This window comes from Salvia hispanica, chromosome 5 (assembly GCF_029641045.1).
Source record: "Salvia hispanica isolate PSC_SH4W2 chromosome 5, Shi_PSC_v1, whole genome shotgun sequence".
NCBI lineage: Eukaryota > Viridiplantae > Streptophyta > Magnoliopsida > Lamiales > Lamiaceae > Salvia > Salvia hispanica.
The window spans coordinates 10,408,812-10,428,806 of NC_142696.1; the positions used below are offsets into that span (position 1 = coordinate 10,408,812).

At 52.4% G+C, this 19,995-nt stretch overlaps 37 non-coding genes and 1 pseudogene across 37 annotated transcripts; all 38 read left to right on the top strand.

Annotated features, from left to right (window-relative positions):
- Positions 1-130: 130 nt before the first annotated feature.
- On the top strand, positions 131-249 carry LOC148926067 (5S ribosomal RNA). The gene has a single exon (XR_016131685.1). It is a non-coding gene; the product is annotated as a 5S ribosomal RNA (ribosomal RNA).
- Positions 250-643: 394 nt separating this feature from the next.
- On the top strand, positions 644-762 carry LOC148926068 (5S ribosomal RNA). The gene has a single exon (XR_016131794.1). It is a non-coding gene; the product is annotated as a 5S ribosomal RNA (ribosomal RNA).
- A 395-nt stretch (positions 763-1,157) lies between these two features.
- On the top strand, positions 1,158-1,276 carry LOC148926069 (5S ribosomal RNA). The gene has a single exon (XR_016131242.1). It is a non-coding gene; the product is annotated as a 5S ribosomal RNA (ribosomal RNA).
- A 395-nt stretch (positions 1,277-1,671) lies between these two features.
- On the top strand, positions 1,672-1,790 carry LOC148926070 (5S ribosomal RNA). The gene has a single exon (XR_016132015.1). It is a non-coding gene; the product is annotated as a 5S ribosomal RNA (ribosomal RNA).
- Positions 1,791-2,183: 393 nt separating this feature from the next.
- On the top strand, positions 2,184-2,302 carry LOC148926071 (5S ribosomal RNA). The gene has a single exon (XR_016131696.1). It is a non-coding gene; the product is annotated as a 5S ribosomal RNA (ribosomal RNA).
- A 394-nt stretch (positions 2,303-2,696) lies between these two features.
- LOC148926072 (5S ribosomal RNA) lies at positions 2,697-2,815 on the top strand. Its single transcript, XR_016131095.1, has one exon. It is a non-coding gene; the product is annotated as a 5S ribosomal RNA (ribosomal RNA).
- A 395-nt stretch (positions 2,816-3,210) lies between these two features.
- Positions 3,211-3,329, top strand: LOC148926073 (5S ribosomal RNA). Its single transcript, XR_016131836.1, has one exon. It is a non-coding gene; the product is annotated as a 5S ribosomal RNA (ribosomal RNA).
- A 395-nt stretch (positions 3,330-3,724) lies between these two features.
- Positions 3,725-3,843, top strand: LOC148926074 (5S ribosomal RNA). The gene has a single exon (XR_016131795.1). It is a non-coding gene; the product is annotated as a 5S ribosomal RNA (ribosomal RNA).
- Positions 3,844-4,238: 395 nt separating this feature from the next.
- Positions 4,239-4,357, top strand: LOC148926075 (5S ribosomal RNA). Its single transcript, XR_016130982.1, has one exon. It is a non-coding gene; the product is annotated as a 5S ribosomal RNA (ribosomal RNA).
- Positions 4,358-4,752: 395 nt separating this feature from the next.
- Positions 4,753-4,871, top strand: LOC148926076 (5S ribosomal RNA). Its single transcript, XR_016131065.1, has one exon. It is a non-coding gene; the product is annotated as a 5S ribosomal RNA (ribosomal RNA).
- A 391-nt stretch (positions 4,872-5,262) lies between these two features.
- Positions 5,263-5,381, top strand: LOC148926077 (5S ribosomal RNA). Its single transcript, XR_016131707.1, has one exon. It is a non-coding gene; the product is annotated as a 5S ribosomal RNA (ribosomal RNA).
- Positions 5,382-5,774: 393 nt separating this feature from the next.
- Positions 5,775-5,893, top strand: LOC148926078 (5S ribosomal RNA). Its single transcript, XR_016131796.1, has one exon. It is a non-coding gene; the product is annotated as a 5S ribosomal RNA (ribosomal RNA).
- A 395-nt stretch (positions 5,894-6,288) lies between these two features.
- On the top strand, positions 6,289-6,407 carry LOC148926079 (5S ribosomal RNA). Its single transcript, XR_016130983.1, has one exon. It is a non-coding gene; the product is annotated as a 5S ribosomal RNA (ribosomal RNA).
- A 395-nt stretch (positions 6,408-6,802) lies between these two features.
- On the top strand, positions 6,803-6,921 carry LOC148926080 (5S ribosomal RNA). The gene has a single exon (XR_016131797.1). It is a non-coding gene; the product is annotated as a 5S ribosomal RNA (ribosomal RNA).
- A 395-nt stretch (positions 6,922-7,316) lies between these two features.
- On the top strand, positions 7,317-7,435 carry LOC148926081 (5S ribosomal RNA). Its single transcript, XR_016131798.1, has one exon. It is a non-coding gene; the product is annotated as a 5S ribosomal RNA (ribosomal RNA).
- A 395-nt stretch (positions 7,436-7,830) lies between these two features.
- LOC148926082 (5S ribosomal RNA) lies at positions 7,831-7,949 on the top strand. The gene has a single exon (XR_016131799.1). It is a non-coding gene; the product is annotated as a 5S ribosomal RNA (ribosomal RNA).
- Positions 7,950-8,344: 395 nt separating this feature from the next.
- LOC148926083 (5S ribosomal RNA) lies at positions 8,345-8,463 on the top strand. Its single transcript, XR_016132118.1, has one exon. It is a non-coding gene; the product is annotated as a 5S ribosomal RNA (ribosomal RNA).
- Positions 8,464-8,856: 393 nt separating this feature from the next.
- Positions 8,857-8,975, top strand: LOC148926084 (5S ribosomal RNA). Its single transcript, XR_016131718.1, has one exon. It is a non-coding gene; the product is annotated as a 5S ribosomal RNA (ribosomal RNA).
- Positions 8,976-9,368: 393 nt separating this feature from the next.
- Positions 9,369-9,487, top strand: LOC148926085 (5S ribosomal RNA). The gene has a single exon (XR_016131800.1). It is a non-coding gene; the product is annotated as a 5S ribosomal RNA (ribosomal RNA).
- A 395-nt stretch (positions 9,488-9,882) lies between these two features.
- LOC148926086 (5S ribosomal RNA) lies at positions 9,883-10,001 on the top strand. The gene has a single exon (XR_016131550.1). It is a non-coding gene; the product is annotated as a 5S ribosomal RNA (ribosomal RNA).
- A 395-nt stretch (positions 10,002-10,396) lies between these two features.
- LOC148926087 (5S ribosomal RNA) lies at positions 10,397-10,515 on the top strand. The gene has a single exon (XR_016131076.1). It is a non-coding gene; the product is annotated as a 5S ribosomal RNA (ribosomal RNA).
- A 393-nt stretch (positions 10,516-10,908) lies between these two features.
- LOC148926088 (5S ribosomal RNA) lies at positions 10,909-11,027 on the top strand. Its single transcript, XR_016131729.1, has one exon. It is a non-coding gene; the product is annotated as a 5S ribosomal RNA (ribosomal RNA).
- A 393-nt stretch (positions 11,028-11,420) lies between these two features.
- LOC148926089 (5S ribosomal RNA) lies at positions 11,421-11,539 on the top strand. Its single transcript, XR_016131801.1, has one exon. It is a non-coding gene; the product is annotated as a 5S ribosomal RNA (ribosomal RNA).
- A 395-nt stretch (positions 11,540-11,934) lies between these two features.
- LOC148926090 (5S ribosomal RNA) lies at positions 11,935-12,053 on the top strand. Its single transcript, XR_016131087.1, has one exon. It is a non-coding gene; the product is annotated as a 5S ribosomal RNA (ribosomal RNA).
- Positions 12,054-12,446: 393 nt separating this feature from the next.
- On the top strand, positions 12,447-12,565 carry LOC148926091 (5S ribosomal RNA). The gene has a single exon (XR_016131802.1). It is a non-coding gene; the product is annotated as a 5S ribosomal RNA (ribosomal RNA).
- Positions 12,566-12,959: 394 nt separating this feature from the next.
- On the top strand, positions 12,960-13,078 carry LOC148926092 (5S ribosomal RNA). The gene has a single exon (XR_016131264.1). It is a non-coding gene; the product is annotated as a 5S ribosomal RNA (ribosomal RNA).
- Positions 13,079-13,857: 779 nt separating this feature from the next.
- LOC148926093 (5S ribosomal RNA) lies at positions 13,858-13,976 on the top strand. The gene has a single exon (XR_016131038.1). It is a non-coding gene; the product is annotated as a 5S ribosomal RNA (ribosomal RNA).
- A 394-nt stretch (positions 13,977-14,370) lies between these two features.
- Positions 14,371-14,489, top strand: LOC148926094 (5S ribosomal RNA). Its single transcript, XR_016131233.1, has one exon. It is a non-coding gene; the product is annotated as a 5S ribosomal RNA (ribosomal RNA).
- A 394-nt stretch (positions 14,490-14,883) lies between these two features.
- On the top strand, positions 14,884-15,002 carry LOC148926095 (5S ribosomal RNA). Its single transcript, XR_016131204.1, has one exon. It is a non-coding gene; the product is annotated as a 5S ribosomal RNA (ribosomal RNA).
- A 393-nt stretch (positions 15,003-15,395) lies between these two features.
- Positions 15,396-15,514, top strand: LOC148926096 (5S ribosomal RNA). The gene has a single exon (XR_016131803.1). It is a non-coding gene; the product is annotated as a 5S ribosomal RNA (ribosomal RNA).
- Positions 15,515-15,909: 395 nt separating this feature from the next.
- On the top strand, positions 15,910-16,028 carry LOC148926097 (5S ribosomal RNA). The gene has a single exon (XR_016131098.1). It is a non-coding gene; the product is annotated as a 5S ribosomal RNA (ribosomal RNA).
- A 393-nt stretch (positions 16,029-16,421) lies between these two features.
- Positions 16,422-16,540, top strand: LOC148926098 (5S ribosomal RNA). The gene has a single exon (XR_016131804.1). It is a non-coding gene; the product is annotated as a 5S ribosomal RNA (ribosomal RNA).
- A 394-nt stretch (positions 16,541-16,934) lies between these two features.
- LOC148926099 (5S ribosomal RNA) lies at positions 16,935-17,053 on the top strand. Its single transcript, XR_016132104.1, has one exon. It is a non-coding gene; the product is annotated as a 5S ribosomal RNA (ribosomal RNA).
- Positions 17,054-17,447: 394 nt separating this feature from the next.
- On the top strand, positions 17,448-17,567 carry LOC148926100 (5S ribosomal RNA; annotated as a pseudogene).
- Positions 17,568-17,961: 394 nt separating this feature from the next.
- LOC148926101 (5S ribosomal RNA) lies at positions 17,962-18,080 on the top strand. Its single transcript, XR_016131109.1, has one exon. It is a non-coding gene; the product is annotated as a 5S ribosomal RNA (ribosomal RNA).
- A 393-nt stretch (positions 18,081-18,473) lies between these two features.
- LOC148926102 (5S ribosomal RNA) lies at positions 18,474-18,592 on the top strand. The gene has a single exon (XR_016131805.1). It is a non-coding gene; the product is annotated as a 5S ribosomal RNA (ribosomal RNA).
- A 394-nt stretch (positions 18,593-18,986) lies between these two features.
- Positions 18,987-19,105, top strand: LOC148926103 (5S ribosomal RNA). The gene has a single exon (XR_016132105.1). It is a non-coding gene; the product is annotated as a 5S ribosomal RNA (ribosomal RNA).
- A 394-nt stretch (positions 19,106-19,499) lies between these two features.
- Positions 19,500-19,618, top strand: LOC148926104 (5S ribosomal RNA). The gene has a single exon (XR_016131381.1). It is a non-coding gene; the product is annotated as a 5S ribosomal RNA (ribosomal RNA).
- Positions 19,619-19,995: the final 377 nt, after the last annotated feature.

A 19,995-nucleotide genomic window follows, 5' to 3' on the forward strand; every position in this document is an offset into this window, starting at 1 on the left:
GCTTCGCGGTGATATGTTGTGGGTCCCGTAACTCCTTCCCGATCAAAAGTTATACCCGTCTGGAGGGTGGGGATCAGAACTTGCGCACGGGAGCGTACGCTATGAAAGAATAAAGTGCGGGGCTATGGATGGGTGCGATCATACCAGCACTAATGCACCGGATCCCATCAGAACTCCGAAGTTAAGCGTGCTTGGGCGAGAGTAGTATTAGGATGGGTGACCCCCTGGGAAGTCCTCGTGTTGCACCCCTTTTTTTTGCGAGTGCGTTCATTTTTTTTTTCGTTCAGTTGGTCTTGATGTGGTCCGACACTCGACTAGCTGTTGTCGAGTACGAGGACAAAAAGTACGACAATGTCCACGAGCCGGTGACGAGCGGGTCCCACAATCTTAAACGTGCCGAAAAACAGTAGCTGCGAACTAAAAGTGTTCGAAATGGCTCGAAACGGCCTCTTTTTGCTTCCCGGAGTAGCCACGGGCTGTACCCGTAGCTCAGAACGTGGGGCTCGGCGAGAGCTTCGCGGTGATATGTTGTGGGTCCCGTAACTCCTTCCCGATCAAAAGTTATACCCGTCTGGAGGGTGGGGGATCAGAACCTGCACACGGGAGCGTACGCTATGAAACAATAAAGTGCGGGGCTATTGATGGGTGCGATCATACCAGCTCTAATGCACCGGATCCCATCAGAACTCCGAAGTTAAGCGTGCTTGGGCGAGAGTAGTACTAGGATGGGTGACCCCCTGGGAAGTCCTCGTGTTGCACCCCTTTTTTTGCGAGTGCGTTCATTTTTTTTTTTCCGTTCAATTGGTCTTGATGTGGTCCGACACTCGATTAGCTGTTGTCGAGTACGAGGACAAAAAGTACGACAATCTCCACGAGCCGGTGACGAGCGGGTCCCACAATCTTAAACGTGCCGAAAAACAGTAGCTGCGAACTAAAAGTGTTCGAAATGGCTCGAAACGGCCTCTTTTTGCTTCCCGGAGTAGCCACGGGCTGTACCCGTAGCTCAGAACGTGGGGCTCGGCGAGAGCTTCGCGGTGATATGTTGTGGGTCCCGTAACTCCTTCCCGATCAAAAGTTATACCCGTCTGGAGGGTGGGGGATCAGAACCTGCACACGGGAGCGTACGCTATGAAAGAATAAAGTGCGGGGCTATTGATGGGTGCGATCATACCAGCTCTAATGCACCGGATCCCATCAGAACTCCGAAGTTAAGCGAGCTTGGGCGAGAGTAGTACTAGGATGGGTGACCCCCTGGGAAGTCCTCGTGTTGCACCCCTTTTTTTGCGAGTGCGTTCATTTTTTTTTTTCCGTTCAATTGGTCTTGATGTGGTCCGACACTCGATTAGCTGTTGTCGAGTACGAGGACAAAAAGTACGACAATCTCCACGAGCCGGTGACGAGCGGGTCCCACAATCTTAAACGTGCCGAAAAACAGTAGCTGCGAACTAAAAGTGTTCGAAATGGCTCGAAACGGCCTCTTTTTGCTTCCCGGAGTAGCCACGGGCTGTACCCGTAGCTCAGAACGTGGGGCTCGACGAGAGCTTCGCGGTGATATGCTGTGGGTCCCGTAACTCCTTCCCGATCAAAAGTTATACCCGTCTGGAGGGTGGGGGATCAGAACCTGCGCACGGGAGCGTACGCTATGAAAGAATAAAGTGCGGGGCTATTGATGGGTGCGATCATACCAGCACTAATGCACCGGATCCCATCAGAACTCCGAAGTTAAGCGTGCTTGGGCTAGAGTAGTACTAGGATGGGTGACCCCCTGGGAAGTCCTCGTGTTGCACCCCTTTTTTTGCGAGTGCGTTCATTTTTTTTTTCATTCAGTTGGTCTTGATGTGGTCCGACACTCGATTAGCTGTTGTCGAGTACGAGGACAAAAAGTACGACAATGTCCACGAGCCGGTGACGAGCGGGTCCCACAATCTTAAACGTGCCGAAAAACAGTAGCTGCGAACTAAAAGTGTTCGAAATGGCTCGAAACGGCCTCTTTTTGCTTCCCGGAGTAGCCACGGGCTGTACCCGTAGCTCAGAACGTGGGGCTCGGCGAGAGCTTCGCGGTGATATGTTGTGGGTCCCGTAACTCCTTCCCGATCAAAAGTTATACCCGTCTGGAGGGTGGGGGATCAGAACTTGCGCACGGGAGCGTACGCTATGAAAGAATAAAGTGCGGGGCTATGGATGGGTGCGATCATACCAGCACTAATGCACCGGATCCCATCAGAACTCCGAAGTTAAGCGTGCTTGGGCGAGAGTAGTATTAGGATGGGTGACCCCCTGGGAAGTCCTCGTGTTGCACCCCTTTTTTTTGCGAGTGCGTTCATTTTTTTTTTCGTTCAGTTGGTCTTGATGTGGTCCGACACTCGATTAGCTGTTGTCGAGTACGAGGACAAAAAGTACGACAATCTCCACGAGCCGGTGACGAGCGGGTCCCACAATCTTAAAGGTGCCGAAAAACAGTAGCTGCGAACTAAAAGTGTTCGAAATGGCTCGAAACGGCCTCTTTTTGCTTCCCGGAGTAGCCACGGGCTGTACCCGTAGCTCAGAACGTGGGGCTCGGCGAGAGCTTCGCGGTGATATGTTGTGGGTCCCGTAACTCCTTCCCGATCAAAAGTTATACCCGTCTGGAGGGTGGGGGATCAGAACCTGCACACGGGAGCGTACGCTATGAAAGAATAAAGTGCGGGGCTATTGATGGGTGCGATCATACCAGCTCTAATGCACCGGATCGCATCAGAACTCCGAAGTTAAGCGTGCTTGGGCGAGAGTAGTACTAGGATGGGTGACCCCCTGGGAAGTCCTCGTGTTGCACCCCTTTTTTTGCGAGTGCGTTCATTTTTTTTTTTCCGTTCAATTGGTCTTGATGTGGTCCGACACTCGATTAGCTGTTGTCGAGTACGAGGACAAAAAGTACGACAATCTCCACGAGCCGGTGACGAGCGGGTCCCACAATCTTAAACGTGCCGAAAAACAGTAGCTGCGAACTAAAAGTGTTCGAAATGGCTCGAAACGGCCTCTTTTTGCTTCCCGGAGTAGCCACGGGCTGTACCCGTAGCTCAGAACGTGGGGCTCGGCGAGAGCTTCGCGGTGATATGTTGTGGGTCCCGTAACTCCTTCCCGATCAAAAGTTATACCCGTCTGGAGGGTGGGGGATCAGAACCTGCCCACGGGAGCGTACGCTATGAAAGAATAAAGTGCGGGGCTATTGATGGGTGCGATCATACCAGCTCTAATGCACCGGATCCCATCAGAACTCCGAAGTTAAGCGTGCTTGGGCGAGATTAGTACTAGGATGGGTGACCCCCTGGGAAGTCCTCGTGTTGCACCCCTTTTTTTGCGAGTGCGTTCATTTTTTTTTTTCCGTTCAATTGGTCTTGATGTGGTCCGACACTCGATTAGCTGTTGTCGAGTACGAGGACAAAAAGTACGACAATCTCCACGAGCCGGTGACGAGCGGGTCCCACAATCTTAAAGGTGCCGAAAAACAGTAGCTGCGAACTAAAAGTGTTCGAAATGGCTCGAAACGGCCTCTTTTTGCTTCCCGGAGTAGCCACGGGCTGTACCCGTAGCTCAGAACGTGGGGCTCGGCGAGAGCTTCGCGGTGATATGTTGTGGGTCCCGTAACTCCTTCCCGATCAAAAGTTATACCCGTCTGGAGGGTGGGGGATCAGAACCTGCACACGGGAGCGTACGCTATGAAAGAATAAAGTGCGGGGCTATTGACGGGTGCGATCATACCAGCTCTAATGCACCGGATCCCATCAGAACTCCGAAGTTAAGCGTGCTTGGGCGAGAGTAGTACTAGGATGGGTGACCCCCTGGGAAGTCCTCGTGTTGCACCCCTTTTTTTGCGAGTGCGTTCATTTTTTTTTTTCTGTTCAATTGGTCTTGATGTGGTCCGACACTCGATTAGCTGTTGTCGAGTACGAAGACAAAAAGTACGACAATCTCCACGAGCCGGTGACGAGCGGGTCCCACAATCTTAAACGTGCCGAAAAACAGTAGCTGCGAACTAAAAGTGTTCGAAATGGCTCGAAACGGCCTCTTTTTGCTTCCCGGAGTAGCCACGGGCTGTACCCGTAGCTCAGAACGTGGGGCTCGACGAGAGCTTCGCGGTGATATGCTGTGGGTCCCGTAACTCCTTCCCGATCAAAAGTTATACCCGTCTGGAGGGTGGGGGATCAGAACCTGCGCACGGGAGCGTACGCTATGAAAGAATAAAGTGCGGGGTTATTGATGTGTGCGATCATACCAGCTCTAATGCACCGGATCCCATCAGAACTCCGAAGTTAAGCGTGCTTGGGCGAGAGTAGTACTAGGATGGGTGACCCCCTGGGAAGTCCTCGTGTTGCACCCCTTTTTTTGCGAGTGCGTTCATTTTTTTTTTTCCGTTCAATTGGTCTTGATGTGGTCCGACACTCGATTAGCTGTTGTCGAGTACGAGGACAAAAAGTACGACAATCTCCACGAGCCGGTGACGAGCGGGTCCCACAATCTTAAACGTGCCGAAAAACAGTAGCTGCGAACTAAAAGTGTTCGAAATGGCTCGAAACGGCCTCTTTTTGCTTCCCGGAGTAGCCACGGGCTGTACCCGTAGCTCAGAACGTGGGGCTCGACGAGAGCTTCGCGGTGATATGCTGTGGGTCCCGTAACTCCTTCCCGATCAAAAGTTATACCCGTCTGGAGGGTGGGGGATCAGAACCTGCGCACGGGAGCGTACGCTATGAAAGAATAAAGTGCGGGGCTATTGATGGGTGCGATCATACCAGCACTAATGCACCGGATCCCATCAGAACTCCGAAGTTAAGCGTGCTTGGGCGAGAGTAGTACTAGGATGGGTGACCCCCTGGGAAGTCCTCGTGTTGCACCCCTTTTTTTGCGAGTGCGTTCATTTTTTTTTTCATTCAGTTGGTCTTGATGTGGTCCGACACTCGATTAGCTGTTGTCGAGTACGAGGACAAAAAGTACGACAATGTCCACGAGCCGGTGACGAGCGGGTCCCACAATCTTAAACGTGCCGAAAAACAGTAGCTGCGAACTAAAAGTGTTCGAAATGGCTCGAAACGGCCTCTTTTTGCTTCCCGGAGTAGCCACGGGCTGTACCCGTAGCTCAGAACGTGGGGCTCGGCGAGAGCTTCGCGGTGATATGTTGTGGGTCCCGTAACTCCTTCCCGATCAAAAGTTATACCCGTCTGGAGGGTGGGGGATCAGAACTTGCGCGGGAGCGTACGTTATGAAAGAATAAAGTGCGGGGCTATGGATGGGTGCGATCATACCAGCACTAATGCACCGGATCCCATCAGAACTCCGAAGTTAAGCGTGCTTGGGCGAGAGTAGTATTAGGATGGGTGACCCCCTGGGAAGTCCTCGTGTTGCACCCCTTTTTTTGCGAGTGCGTTCATTTTTTTTTTCGTTCAGTTGGTCTTGATGTGGTCCGACACTCGATTAGCTGTTGTCGAGTACGAGGACAAAAAGTACGACAATCTCCACGAGCCGGTGACGAGCGGGTCCCACAATCTTAAACGTGCCGAAAAACAGTAGCTGCGAACTAAAAGTGTTCGAAATGGCTCGAAACGGCCTCTTTTTGCTTCCCGGAGTAGCCACGGGTTGTACCCGTAGCTCAGAACGTGGGGCTCGGCGAGAGCTTCGCGGTGATATGTTGTGGGTCCCGTAACTCCTTCCCGATCAAAAGTTATACCCGTTTGGAGGGTGGGGGATCAGAACCTGCACACGGGAGCGTACGCTATGAAAGAATAAAGTGCGGGGCTATTGACGGGTGCGATCATACCAGCTCTAATGCACCGGATCCCATCAGAACTCCGAAGTTAAGCGTGCTTGGGCGAGAGTAGTACTAGGATGGGTGACCCCCTGGGAAGTCCTCGTGTTGCACCCCTTTTTTTGCGAGTGCGTTCATTTTTTTTTTTCTGTTCAATTGGTCTTGATGTGGTCCGACACTCGATTAGCTGTTGTCGAGTACGAAGACAAAAAGTACGACAATCTCCACGAGCCGGTGACGAGCGGGTCCCACAATCTTAAACGTGCCGAAAAACAGTAGCTGCGAACTAAAAGTGTTCGAAATGGCTCGAAACGGCCTCTTTTTGCTTCCCGGAGTAGCCACGGGCTGTACCCGTAGCTCAGAACGTGGGGCTCGACGAGAGCTTCGCGGTGATATGCTGTGGGTCCCGTAACTCCTTCCCGATCAAAAGTTATACCCGTCTGGAGGGTGGGGGATCAGAACCTGCGCACGGGAGCGTACGCTATGAAAGAATAAAGTGCGGGGCTATTGATGTGTGCGATCATACCAGCTCTAATGCACCGGATCCCATCAGAACTCCGAAGTTAAGCGTGCTTGGGCGAGAGTAGTACTAGGATGGGTGACCCCCTGGGAAGTCCTCGTGTTGCACCCCTTTTTTTGCGAGTGCGTTCATTTTTTTTTTTCCGTTCAATTGGTCTTGATGTGGTCCGACACTCGATTAGCTGTTGTCGAGTACGAGGACAAAAAGTACGACAATCTCCACGAGCCGGTGACGAGCGGGTCCCACAATCTTAAACGTGCCGAAAAACAGTAGCTGCGAACTAAAAGTGTTCGAAATGGCTCGAAACGGCCTCTTTTTGCTTCCCGGAGTAGCCACGGGCTGTACCCGTAGCTCAGAACGTGGGGCTCGGCGAGAGCTTCGCGGTGATATGTTGTGGGTCCCGTAACTCCTTCCCGATCAAAAGTTATACCCGTCTGGAGGGTGGGGGATCAGAACCTGCACACGGGAGCGTACGCTATGAAACAATAAAGTGCGGGGCTATTGATGGGTGCGATCATACCAGCTCTAATGCACCGGATCCCATCAGAACTCCGAAGTTAAGCGTGCTTGGGCGAGAGTAGTACTAGGATGGGTGACCCCCTGGGAAGTCCTCGTGTTGCACCCCTTTTTTTGCGAGTGCGTTCATTTTTTTTTTTCCGTTCAATTGGTCTTGATGTGGTCCGACACTCGATTAGCTGTTGTCGAGTACGAGGACAAAAAGTACGACAATCTCCACGAGCCGGTGACGAGCGGGTCCCACAATCTTAAACGTGCCGAAAAACAGTAGCTGCGAACTAAAAGTGTTCGAAATGGCTCGAAACGGCCTCTTTTTGCTTCCCGGAGTAGCCACGGGCTGTACCCGTAGCTCAGAACGTGGGGCTCGGCGAGAGCTTCGCGGTGATATGTTGTGGGTCCCGTAACTCCTTCCCGATCAAAAGTTATACCCGTCTGGAGGGTGGGGGATCAGAACCTGCACACGGGAGCGTACGCTATGAAAGAATAAAGTGCGGGGCTATGGACGGGTGCGATCATACCAGCTCTAATGCACCGGATCCCATCAGAACTCCGAAGTTAAGCGTGCTTGGGCGAGAGTAGTACTAGGATGGGTGACCCCCTGGGAAGTCCTCGTGTTGCACCCCTTTTTTTGCGAGTGCGTTCATTTTTTTTTTTCTGTTCAATTGGTCTTGATGTGGTCCGACACTCGATTAGCTGTTGTCGAGTACGAGGACAAAAAGTACGACAATCTCCACGAGCCGGTGACGAGCGGGTCCCACAATCTTAAACGTGCCGAAAAACAGTAGCTGCGAACTAAAAGTGTTCGAAATGGCTCGAAACGGCCTCTTTTTGCTTCCCGGAGTAGCCACGGGCTGTACCCGTAGCTCAGAACGTGGGGCTCGACGAGAGCTTCGCGGTGATATGCTGTGGGTCCCGTAACTCCTTCCCGATCAAAAGTTATACCCGTCTGGAGGGTGGGGGATCAGAACCTGCGCACGGGAGCGTACGCTATGAAAGAATAAAGTGCGGGGCTATTGATGGGTGCGATCATACCAGCTCTAATGCACCGGATCCCATCAGAACTCCGAAGTTAAGCGTGCTTGGGCGAGAGTAGTACTAGGATGGGTGACCCCCTGGGAAGTCCTCGTGTTGCACCCCTTTTTTTGCGAGTGCGTTCATTTTTTTTTTTCCGTTCAATTGGTCTGGATGTGGTCCGACACTCGATTAGCTGTTGTCGAGTACGAGGACAAAAAGTACGACAATCTCCACGAGCCGGTGACGAGCGGGTCCCACAATCTTAAACGTGCCGAAAAACAGTAGCTGCGAACTAAAAGTGTTCGAAATGGCTCGAAACGGCCTCTTTTTGCTTCCCGGAGTAGCCACGGGCTGTACCCGTAGCTCAGAACGTGGGGCTCGACGAGAGCTTCGCGGTGATATGCTGTGGGTCCCGTAACTCCTTCCCGATCAAAAGTTATACCCGTCTGGAGGGTGGGGGATCAGAACCTGCGCACGGGAGCGTACGCTATGAAAGAATAAAGTGCGGGGCTATTGATGGGTGCGATCATACCAGCACTAATGCACCGGATCCCATCAGAACTCCGAAGTTAAGCGTGCTTGGGCGAGAGTAGTACTAGGATGGGTGACCCCCTGGGAAGTCCTCATGTTGCACCCCTTTTTTTGCGAGTGCGTTCATTTTTTTTTTCATTCAGTTGGTCTTGATGTGGTCCGACACTCGATTAGCTGTTGTCGAGTACGAGGACAAAAAGTACGACAATGTCCACGAGCCGGTGACGAGCGGGTCCCACAATCTTAAACGTGCCGAAAAACAGTAGCTGCGAACTAAAAGTGTTCGAAATGGCTCGAAACGGCCTCTTTTTGCTTCCCGGAGTAGCCACGGGCTGTACCCGTAGCTCAGAACGTGGGGCTCGGCGAGAGCTTCGCGGTGATATGTTGTGGGTCCCGTAACTCCTTCCCGATCAAAAGTTATACCCGTCTGGAGGGTGGGGGATCAGAACCTGCGCACGGGAGCGTACGCTATGAAAGAATAAAGTGCGGGGCTATGGATGGGTGCGATCATACCAGCACTAATGCACCGGATCCCATCAGAACTCCGAAGTTAAGCGTGCTTGGGCGAGAGTAGTATTAGGATGGGTGACCCCCTGGGAAGTCCTCGTGTTGCACCCCTTTTTTTGCGAGTGCGTTCATTTTTTTTTTCGTTCAGTTGGTCTTGATGTGGTCCGACACTCGATTAGCTATTGTCGAGTACGAGGACAAAAAGTACGACAATCTCCACGAGCCGGTGACGAGCGGGTCCCACAATCTTAAACGTGCCGAAAAACAGTAGCTGCGAACTAAAAGTGTTCGAAATGGCTCGAAACGGCCTCTTTTTGCTTCCCGGAGTAGCCACGGGCTGTACCCGTAGCTCAGAACGTGGGGCTCGACGAGAGCTTCGCGGTGATATGCTGTGGGTCCCGTAACTCCTTCCCGATCAAAAGTTATACCCGTCTGGAGGGTGGGGAATCAGAACCTGCGCACGGGAGCGTACGCTATGAAAGAATAAAGTGCGGGGCTATTGATGGGTGCGATCATACCAGCTCTAATGCACCGGATCCCATCAGAACTCCGAAGTTAAGCGTGCTTGGGCGAGAGTAGTACTAGGATGGGTGACCCCCTGGGAAGTCCTCGTGTTGCACCCCTTTTTTTGCGAGTGCGTTCATTTTTTTTTTTCTGTTCAATTGGTCTTGATGTGGTCCGACACTCGATTAGCTGTTGTCGAGTACGAGGACAAAAAGTACGACAATCTCCACGAGCCGGTGACGAGCGGGTCCCACAATCTTAAACGTGCCGAAAAACAGTAGCTGCGAACTAAAAGTGTTCGAAATGGCTCGAAACGGCCTCTTTTTGCTTCCCGGAGTAGCCACGGGCTGTACCCGTAGCTCAGAACGTGGGGCTCGACGAGAGCTTCGCGGTGATATGCTGTGGGTCCCGTAACTCCTTCCCGATCAAAAGTTATACCCGTCTGGAGGGTGGGGGATCAGAACCTGCGCACGGGAGCGTACGCTATGAAAGAATAAAGTGCGGGGCTATTGATGGGTGCGATCATACCAGCTCTAATGCACCGGATCCCATCAGAACTCCGAAGTTAAGCCTGATTGGGCGAGAGTAGTACTAGGATGGGTGACCCCCTGGGAAGTCCTCGTGTTGCACCCCTTTTTTTGCGAGTGCGTTCATTTTTTTTTTTCCGTTCAATTGGTCTTGATGTGGTCCGACACTCGATTAGCTGTTGTCGAGTACGAGGACAAAAAGTACGACAATCTCCACGAGCCGGTGACGAGCGGGTCCCACAATCTTAAACGTGCCGAAAAACAGTAGCTGCGAACTAAAAGTGTTCGAAATGGCTCGAAACGGCCTCTTTTTGCTTCCCGGAGTAGCCACGGGCTGTACCCGTAGCTCAGAACGTGGGGCTCGACGAGAGCTTCGCGGTGATATGCTGTGGGTCCCGTAACTCCTTCCCGATCAAAAGTTATACCCGTCTGGAGGGTGGGGGATCAGAACCTGCGCACGGGAGCGTACGCTATGAAAGAATAAAGTGCGGGGCTATTGATGGGTGCGATCATACCAGCACTAATGCACCGGATCCCATCAGAACTCCGAAGTTAAGCGTGCTTGGGCGAGAGTAGTACTAGGATGGGTGACCCCCTGGGAAGTCCTCGTGTTGCACCCCTTTTTTTGCGAGTGCGTTCATTTTTTTTTTCATTCAGTTGGTCTTGATGTGGTCCGACACTCGATTAGCTGTTGTCGAGTACGAGGACAAAAAGTACGACAATGTCCACGAGCCGGTGACGAGCGGGTCCCACAATCTTAAACGTGCCGAAAAACAGTAGCTGCGAACTAAAAGTGTTCGAAATGGCTCGAAACGGCCTCTTTTTGCTTCCCGGAGTAGCCACGGGCTGTACCCGTAGCTCAGAACGTGGGGCTCGGCGAGAGCTTCGCGGTGATATGTTGTGGGTCCCGTAACTCCTTCCCGATCAAAAGTTATACCCGTCTGGAGGGTGGGGGATCAGAACCTGCGCACGGGAGCGTATGCTATGAAAGAATAAAGTGCGGGGCTATGGATGGGTGCGATCATACCAGCACTAATGCACCGGATCCCATCAGAACTCCGAAGTTAAGCGTGCTTGGGCGAGAGTAGTATTAGGATGGGTGACCCCCTGGGAAGTCCTCGTGTTGCACCCCTTTTTTTGCGAGTGCGTTCATTTTTTTTTTCGTTCAGTTGGTCTTGATGTGGTCCGACACTCGATTAGCTGTTGTCGAGTACGAGGACAAAAAGTACGACAATCTCCACGAGCCGGTGACGAGCGGGTCCCACAATCTTAAACGTGCCGAAAAACAGTAGCTGCGAACTAAAAGTGTTCGAAATGGCTCGAAACGGCCTCTTTTTGCTTCCCGGAGTAGCCACGGGCTGTACCCGTAGCTCAGAACGTGGGGCTCGGCGAGAGCTTCGCGGTGATATGTTGTGGGTCCCGTAACTCCTTCCCGATCAAAAGTTATACCCGTCTGGAGGGTGGGGGATCAGAACCTGCACACGGGAGCGTACGCTATGAAAGAATAAAGTGCGGGGCTATTGATGGGTGCGATCATACCAGCTCTAATGCACCGGATCCCATCAGAACTCCGAAGTTAAGCGTGCTTGGGCGAGAGTAGTACTAGGATGGGTGACCCCCTGGGAAGTCCTCGTGTTGCACCCCTTTTTTTGCGAGTGCGTTCATTTTTTTTTTTCCGTTCAATTGGTCTTGATGTGGTCCGACACTCGATTAGCTGTTGTCGAGTACGAGGACAAAAAGTACGACAATCTCCACGAGCCGGTGACGAGCGGGTCCCACAATCTTAAACGTGCCGAAAAACAGTAGCTGCGAACTAAAAGTGTTCGAAATGGCTCGAAACGGCCTCTTTTTGCTTCCCGGAGTAGCCACGGGCTGTACCCGTAGCTCAGAACGTGGGGCTCGACGAGAGCTTCGCGGTGATATGCTGTGGGTCCCGTAACTCCTTCCCGATCAAAAGTTATACCCGTCTGGAGGGTGGGGGATCAGAACCTGCGCACGGGAGCGTACGCTATGAAAGAATAAAGTGCGGGCCTATTGATGGGTGCGATCATACCAGCACTAATGCACCGGATCCCATCAGAACTCCGAAGTTAAGCGTGCTTGGGCGAGAGTAGTACTAGGATGGGTGACCCCCTGGGAAGTCCTCGTGTTGCACCCCTTTTTTTGCGAGTGCGTTCATTTTTTTTTTCGTTCAGTTGGTCTTGATGTGGTCCGACACTCGATTAGCTGTTGTCGAGTACGAGGACAAAAAGTACGACAAACTCCACGAGCCGGTGACGAGCGGGTCCCACAATCTTAAACGTGCCGAAAAACAGTAGCTGCGAACTAAAAGTGTTCGAAATGGCTCGAAACGGCCTCTTTTTGCTTCCCGGAGTAGCCACGGGCTGTACCCGTAGCTCAGAACGTGGGGCTCGGCGAGAGCTTCGCGGTGATATGTTGTGGGTCCCGTAACTCCTTCCCGATCAAAAGTTATACCCGTCTGGAGGGTGGGGGATCAGAACCTGCACACGGGAGCGTACGCTATGAAAGAATAAAGTGCGGGGCTATTGATGGGTGCGATCATACCAGCTCTAATGCACCGGATCCCATCAGAACTCCGAAGTTAAGCGTGCTTGGGCGAGAGTAGTACTAGGATGGGTGACCCCCTGGGAAGTCCTCGTGTTGCACCCCTTTTTTTGCGAGTGCGTTCATTTTTTTTTTCCGTTCAGTTGGTCTTGATGTGGTCCGACACTCAATTAGCTGTTGTCGAGTACGAGGACAAAAAGTACGACAAACTCCACGAGCCGGTGACGAGCGGGTCCCACAATCTTAAACGTGCCGAAAAACAGTAGCTGCGAACTAAAAGTGTTCGAAATGGCTCGAAACGGCCTCTTTTTGCTTCCCGGAGTAGCCACGGGCTGTACCCGTAGCTCAGAACGTGGGGCTCGGCGAGAGCTTCGCGGTGATATGTTGTGGGTCCCGTAACTCCTTCCCGATCAAAAGTTATACCCGTCTGGAGGGTGGGGGATCAGAACCTGCGCACGGGAGCGTACGCTATGAAAGAATAAAGTGCGGGGCTATTGATGGGTGCGATCATACCAGCACTAATGCACCGGATCCCATCAGAACTCCGAAGTTAAGCGTGCTTGGGCGAGAGTAGTACTAGGATGGGTGACCCCTTGGGAAGTCCTCGTGTTGCACCCCTTTTTTTGCGAGTGCGTTCATTTTTTTTTTCGTTCAGTTGGTCTTGATGTGGTCCGACACTCGATTAGCTGTTGTCGAGTACGAGGACAAAAAGTACGACAAACTCCACGAGCCGGTGACGAGCGGGTCCCACAATCTTAAACGTGCCGAAAAACAGTAGCTGCGAACTAAAAGTGTTCGAAATGGCTCGAAACGGCCTCTTTTTGCTTCCCGGAGTAGCCACGGGCTGTACCCGTAGCTCAGAACGTGGGGCTCGGCGAGAGCTTCGCGGTGATATGTTGTGGGTCCCGTAACTCCTTCCCGATCAAAAGTTATACCCGTCTGGAGGGTGGGGGATCAGAACCTGCACACGGGAGCGTACGCTATGAAAGAATAAAGTGCGGGGCTATTGATGGGTGCGATCATACCAGCTCTAATGCACCGGATCCCATCAGAACTCCGAAGTTAAGCGTGCTTGGGCGAGAGTACGAGGACAAAAAGTACGACAAACTCCACGAGCCGGTGACGAGCGGGTCCCACAATCTTAAACGTGCCGAAAAACAGTAGCTGCGAACTAAAAGTGTTCGAAATGGCTCGAAACGGCCTCTTTTTGCTTCCCGGAGTAGCCACGGGCTGTACACGTAGCTCAGAACGTGGGGCTCGGCGAGAGCTTCGCGGTGATATGTTGTGGGTCCCGTAACTCCTTCCGGATCAAAAGTTATGCCTGTGTGAAGGGTGGGGGATCAGAACCTGCGCACGGGAGCGTACGCTATGAAAGAATAAAGTGCGAGGCTATTGATGGGTGCGATCATACCAGCCCTAATGCACCGGATCCCATCAGAACTCCGAAGTTAAGCGTGCTTGGGCGAGAGTAGTACTAGGATGGGTGACCCCCTGTGAAGTCCTCGTGTTGCACCCCTTTTTTTGCGAGTGCGTTCATTTTTTTTTTCCGTTTAATTGGTCTTGATGTGGTCCGACACTCGATTAGCTGTTGTCGAGTACGAGAACAAAAAGTACGACAATCTCCACGAGCCGGTGACGAGCGGGTCCCACAATCTTAAACGTGCCGAAAAACAGTAGCTGCGAACTAAAAGTGTTCGAAATGGCTCGAAACGGCCTCTTTTTGCTTCCCGGAGTAGCCACGGGCTGTACCCGTAGCTCAGAACGTGGGGCTCGGCGAGAGCTTCGCGGTGATATGTTGTGGGTCCCGTAACTCCTTCCCGATCAAAAGTTATACCCGTCTGGAGGGTGGGGGATCAGAACCTGCACACGGGAGCGTACGCTATGAAAGAATAAAGTGCGGGGCTATTGATGGGTACGATCATACCAGCTCTAATGCACCGGATCCCATCAGAACTCCGAAGTTAAGCGTGCTTGGGCGAGAGTAGTACTAGGATGGGTGACCCCCTGGGAAGTCCTCGTGTTGCACCCCTTTTTTTGCGAGTGCGTTCATTTTTTTTTTCCGTTCAGTTGGTCTTGATGTGGTCCGACACTCAATTAGCTGTTGTCGAGTACGAGGACAAAAAGTACGACAAACTCCACGAGCCGGTGACGAGCGGGTCCCACAATCTTAAACGTGCCGAAAAACAGTAGCTGCGAACTAAAAGTGTTCGAAATGGCTCGAAACGGCCTCTTTTTGCTTCCCGGAGTAGCCACGGGCTGTACCCGTAGCTCAGAACGTGGGGCTCGGCGAGAGCTTCGCGGTGATATGTTGTGGGTCCCGTAACTCCTTCCCGATCAAAAGTTATACCCGTCTGGAGGGTGGGGGATCAGAACCTGCGCACGGGAGCGTACGCTATGAAAGAATAAAGTGCGAGGCTATTGATGGGTGCGATCATACCAGCCCCAATGCACCGGATCCCATCAGAACTCCGAAGTTAAGCGTGCTTGGGCGAGAGTAGTACTAGGATGGGTGACCCCCTGGGAAGTCCTCGTGTTGCACTCCTTTTTTTGCGAGTGCGTTCATTTTTTTTTTCCGTTCAGTTGGTCTTGATGTGGTCCGACACTCGATTAGCTGTTGTCGAGTACGAGGACAAAAAGTACGACAATCTCCACGAGCCGGTGACGAGCGGGTCCCACAATCTTAAACGTGCCGAAAAACAGTAGCTGCGAACTAAAAGTGTTCGAAATGGCTCGAAACGGCCTCTTTTTGCTTCCCGGAGTAGCCACGGGCTGTACCCGTAGCTCAGAACGTGGGGCTCGGCGAGAGCTTCGCGGTGATATGTTGTGGGTCCCGTAACTCCTTCCCGATCAAAAGTTATACCCGTCTGGAGGGTGGGGGATCAGAACCTGCACACGGGAGCGTACGCTATGAAAGAATAAAGTCGGGGCTATTGATGGGTGCGATCATACCAGCTCTAATGCACCGGATCCCATCAGAACTCCGAAGTTAAGCGTGCTTGGGCGAGAGTAGTACTAGGATGGGTGACCCCCTGGGAAGTCCTCGTGTTGCACCCCTTTTTTTGCGAGTGCGTTCATTTTTTTTTTTCCGTTCAATTGGTCTTGATGTGGTCCGACACTCGATTAGCTGTTGTCGAGTACGAGGACAAAAAGTACGACAATCTCCACGAGCCGGTGACGAGCGGGTCCCACAATCTTAAACGTGCCGAAAAACAGTAGCTGCGAACTAAAAGTGTTCGAAATGGCTCGAAACGGCCTCTTTTTGCTTCCCGGAGTAGCCACGGGCTGTACCCGTAGCTCAGAACGTGGGGCTCGACGAGAGCTTCGCGGTGATATGCTGTGGGTCCCGTAACTCTTTCCCGATCAAAAGTTATACCCGTCTGGAGGGTGGGGGATCAGAACCTGCGCACGGGAGCGTACGCTATGAAAGAATAAAGTGCGGGGCTATTGATGGGTGCGATCATACCAGCACTAATGCACCGGATCCCATCAGAACTCCGAAGTTAAGCGTGCTTGGGCGAGAGTAGTACTAGGATGGGTGACCCCCTGGGAAGTCCTCGTGTTGCACCCCTTTTTTTGCGAGTGCGTTCATTTTTTTTTTCGTTCAGTTGGTCTTGATGTGGTCCGACACTCGATTAGCTGTTGTCGAGTACGAGGACAAAAAGTACGACAAACTCCACGAGCCGGTGACGAGCGGGTCCCACAATCTTAAACGTGCCGAAAAACAGTAGCTGCGAACTAAAAGTGTTCGAAATGGCTCGAAACGGCCTCTTTTTGCTTCCCGGAGTAGCCACGGGCTGTACCCGTAGCTCAGAACGTGGGGCTCGGCGAGAGCTTCGCGGTGATATGTTGTGGGTCCCGTAACTCCTTCCCGATCAAAAGTTATACCCGTCTGGAGGGTGGGGGATCAGAACCTGCACACGGGAGCGTACGCTATGAAAGAATAAAGTGCGGGGCTATTGATGGGTGCGATCATACCAGCTCTAATGCACCGGATCCCATCAGAACTCCGAAGTTAAGCGTGCTTGGGCGAGAGTAGTACTAGGATGGGTGACCCCCTGGGAAGTCCTCGTGTTGCACCCCTTTTTTTGCGAGTGCGTTCATTTTTTTTTTCCGTTCAGTTGGTCTTGATGTGGTCCGACACTCAATTAGCTGTTGTCGAGTACGAGGACAAAAAGTACGACAAACTCCACGAGCCGGTGACGAGCGGGTCCCACAATCTTAAACGTGCCGAAAAACAGTAGCTGCGAACTAAAAGTGTTCGAAATGGCTCGAAACGGCCTCTTTTTGCTTCCCGGAGTAGCCACGGGCTGTACCCGTAGCTCAGAACGTGGGGCTCGGCGAGAGCTTCGCGGTGATATGTTGTGGGTCCCGTAACTCCTTCCCGATCAAAAGTTATACCCGTCTGGAGGGTGGGGGATCAGAACCTGCGCACGGGAGCGTACGCTATAAAAGAATAAAGTGCGAGGCTATTGATGGGTGCGATCATACCAGCCCTAATGCACCGGATCCCATCAGAACTCCGAAGTTAAGCGTGCTTGGGCGAGAGTAGTACTAGGATGGGTGACCCCCTGGGAAGTCCTCGTGTTGCACTCCTTTTTTTGCGAGTGCGTTCATTTTTTTTTTCCGTTCAGTTGGTCTTGATGTGGTCCGACACTCGATTAGCTGTTGTCGAGTACGAGGACAAAAAGTACGACAATCTCCACGAGCCGGTGACGAGCGGGTCCCACAATCTTAAACGTGCCGAAAAACAGTAGCTGCGAACTAAAAGTGTTCGAAATGGCTCGAAACGGCCTCTTTTTGCTTCCCGGAGTAGCCACGGGCTGTACCCGTAGCTCAGAACGTGGGGCTCGGCGAGAGCTTCGCGGTGATATGTTGTGGGTCCCGTAACTCCTTCCCGATCAAAAGTTATACCCGTCTGGAGGGTGGGGGATCAGAACCTGCACACGGGAGCGTACGCTATGAAAGAATAAAGTGCGGGGCTATTGATGGGTGCGATCATACCAGCTCTAATGCACCGGATCCCATCAGAACTCCGAAGTTAAGCGTGCTTGGGCGAGAGTAGTACTAGGATTTTGGTGACCCCCTGGGAAGTCCTCGTTTGCACCCCTTTTTTTGCGAGTGCGTTCATTTTTTTTTTCCGTTCAGTTGGTCTTGATGTGGTCCGACACTCAATTAGCTGTTGTCGAGTACGAGGACAAAAAGTACGACAATCTCCACGAGCCGGTGACGAGCGGGTCCCACAATCTTAAACGTGCCGAAAAACAGTAGCTGCGAACTAAAAGTGTTCGAAATGGCTTGAAACGGCCTCTTTTTGCTTCCCGGAGTAGCCACGGGCTGTACCCGTAGCTCAGAACGTGGGGCTCGACGAGAGCTTCGCGGTGATATGCTGTGGGTCCCGTAACTCTTTCCCGATCAAAAGTTATACCCGTCTGGAGGGTGGGGGATCAGAACCTGCGCACGGGAGCGTACGCTATGAAAGAATAAAGTGCGGGGCTATTGATGGGTGCGATCATACCAGCACTAATGCACCGGATCCCATCAGAACTCCGAAGTTAAGCGTGCTTGGGCGAGAGTAGTACTAGGATGGGTGACCCCCTGGGAAGTCCTCGTGTTGCACCCCTTTTTTTGCGAGTGCGTTCATTTTTTTTTTCGTTCAGTTGGTCTTGATGTGGTCCGACACTCGATTAGCTGTTGTCGAGTACGAGGACAAAAAGTACGACAAACTCCACGAGCCGGTGACGAGCGGGTCCCACAATCTTAAACGTGCCGAAAAACAGTAGCTGCGAACTAAAAGTGTTCGAAATGGCTCGAAACGGCCTCTTTTTGCTTCCCGGAGTAGCCACGGGCTGTACCCGTAGCTCAGAACGTGGGGCTCGGCGAGAGCTTCGCGGTGATATGTTGTGGGTCCCGTAACTCCTTCCCGATCAAAAGTTATACCCGTCTGGAGGGTGGGGGATCAGAACCTGCACACGGGAGCGTACGCTATGAAAGAATAAAGTGCGGGGCTATTGATGGGTGCGATCATACCAGCTCTAATGCACCGGATCCCATCAGAACTCCGAAGTTAAGCGTGCTTGGGCGAGAGTAGTACTAGGATGGGTGACCCCCTGGGAAGTCCTCGTGTTGCACCCCTTTTTTTGCGAGTGCGTTCATTTTTTTTTTCCGTTCAGTTGGTCTTGATGTGGTCCGACACTCAATTAGCTGTTGTCGAGTACGAGGACAAAAAGTACGACAAACTCCACGAGCCGGTGACGAGCGGGTCCCACAATCTTAAACGTGCCGAAAAACAGTAGCTGCGAACTAAAAGTGTTCGAAATGGCTCGAAACGGCCTCTTTTTGCTTCCCGGAGTAGCCACGGGCTGTACCCGTAGCTCAGAACGTGGGGCTCGGCGAGAGCTTCGCGGTGATATGTTGTGGGTCCCGTAACTCCTTCCCGATCAAAAGTTATACCCGTCTGGAGGGTGGGGGATCAGAACCTGCGCACGGGAGCGTACGCTATAAAAGAATAAAGTGCGAGGCTATTGATGGGTGCGATCATACCAGCCCTAATGCACCGGATCCCATCAGAACTCCGAAGTTAAGCGTGCTTGGGCGAGAGTAGTACTAGGATGGGTGACCCCCTGGGAAGTCCTCGTGTTGCACTCCTTTTTTTGCGAGTGCGTTCATTTTTTTTTTCCGTTCAGTTGGTCTTGATGTGGTCCGACACTCGATTAGCTGTTGTCGAGTACGAGGACAAAAAGTACGACAATCTCCACGAGCCGGTGACGAGCGGGTCCCACAATCTTAAACGTGCCGAAAAACAGTAGCTGCGAACTAAAAGTGTTCGAAATGGCTCGAAACGGCCTCTTTTTGCTTCCCGGAGTAGCCACGGGCTGTACCCGTAGCTCAGAACGTGGGGCTCGGCGAGAGCTTCGCGGTGATATGTTGTGGGTCCCGTAACTCCTTCCCGATCAAAAGTTATACCCGTCTGGAGGGTGGGGGATCAGAACCTGCACACGGGAGCGTACGCTATGAAAGAATAAAGTGCGGGGCTATTGATGGGTGCGATCATACCAGCTCTAATGCACCGGATCCCATCAGAACTCCGAAGTTAAGCGTGCTTCGGCGAGAGTAGTACTAGGATGGGTGACCCCCTGGGAAGTCCTCGTGTTGCACCCCTTTTTTTGCGAGTGCGTTCATTTTTTTTTTCCGTTCAGTTGGTCTTGATGTGGTCCGACACTCAATTAGCTGTTGTCGAGTACGAGGACAAAAAGTACGACAAACTCCACGAGCCGGTGACGAGCGGGTCCCACAATCTTAAACGTGCCGAAAAACAGTAGCTGCGAACTAAAAGTGTTCGAAATGGCTCGAAACGGCCTCTTTTTGCTTCCCGGAGTAGCCACGGGCTGTACACGTAGCTCAGAACGTGGGGCTCGGCGAGAGCTTCGCGGTGATATGTTGTGGGTCCCGTAACTCCTTCCGGATCAAAAGTTATGCCTGTGTGAAGGGTGGGGGATCAGAACCTGCGCACGGGAGCGTACGCTATGAAAGAATAA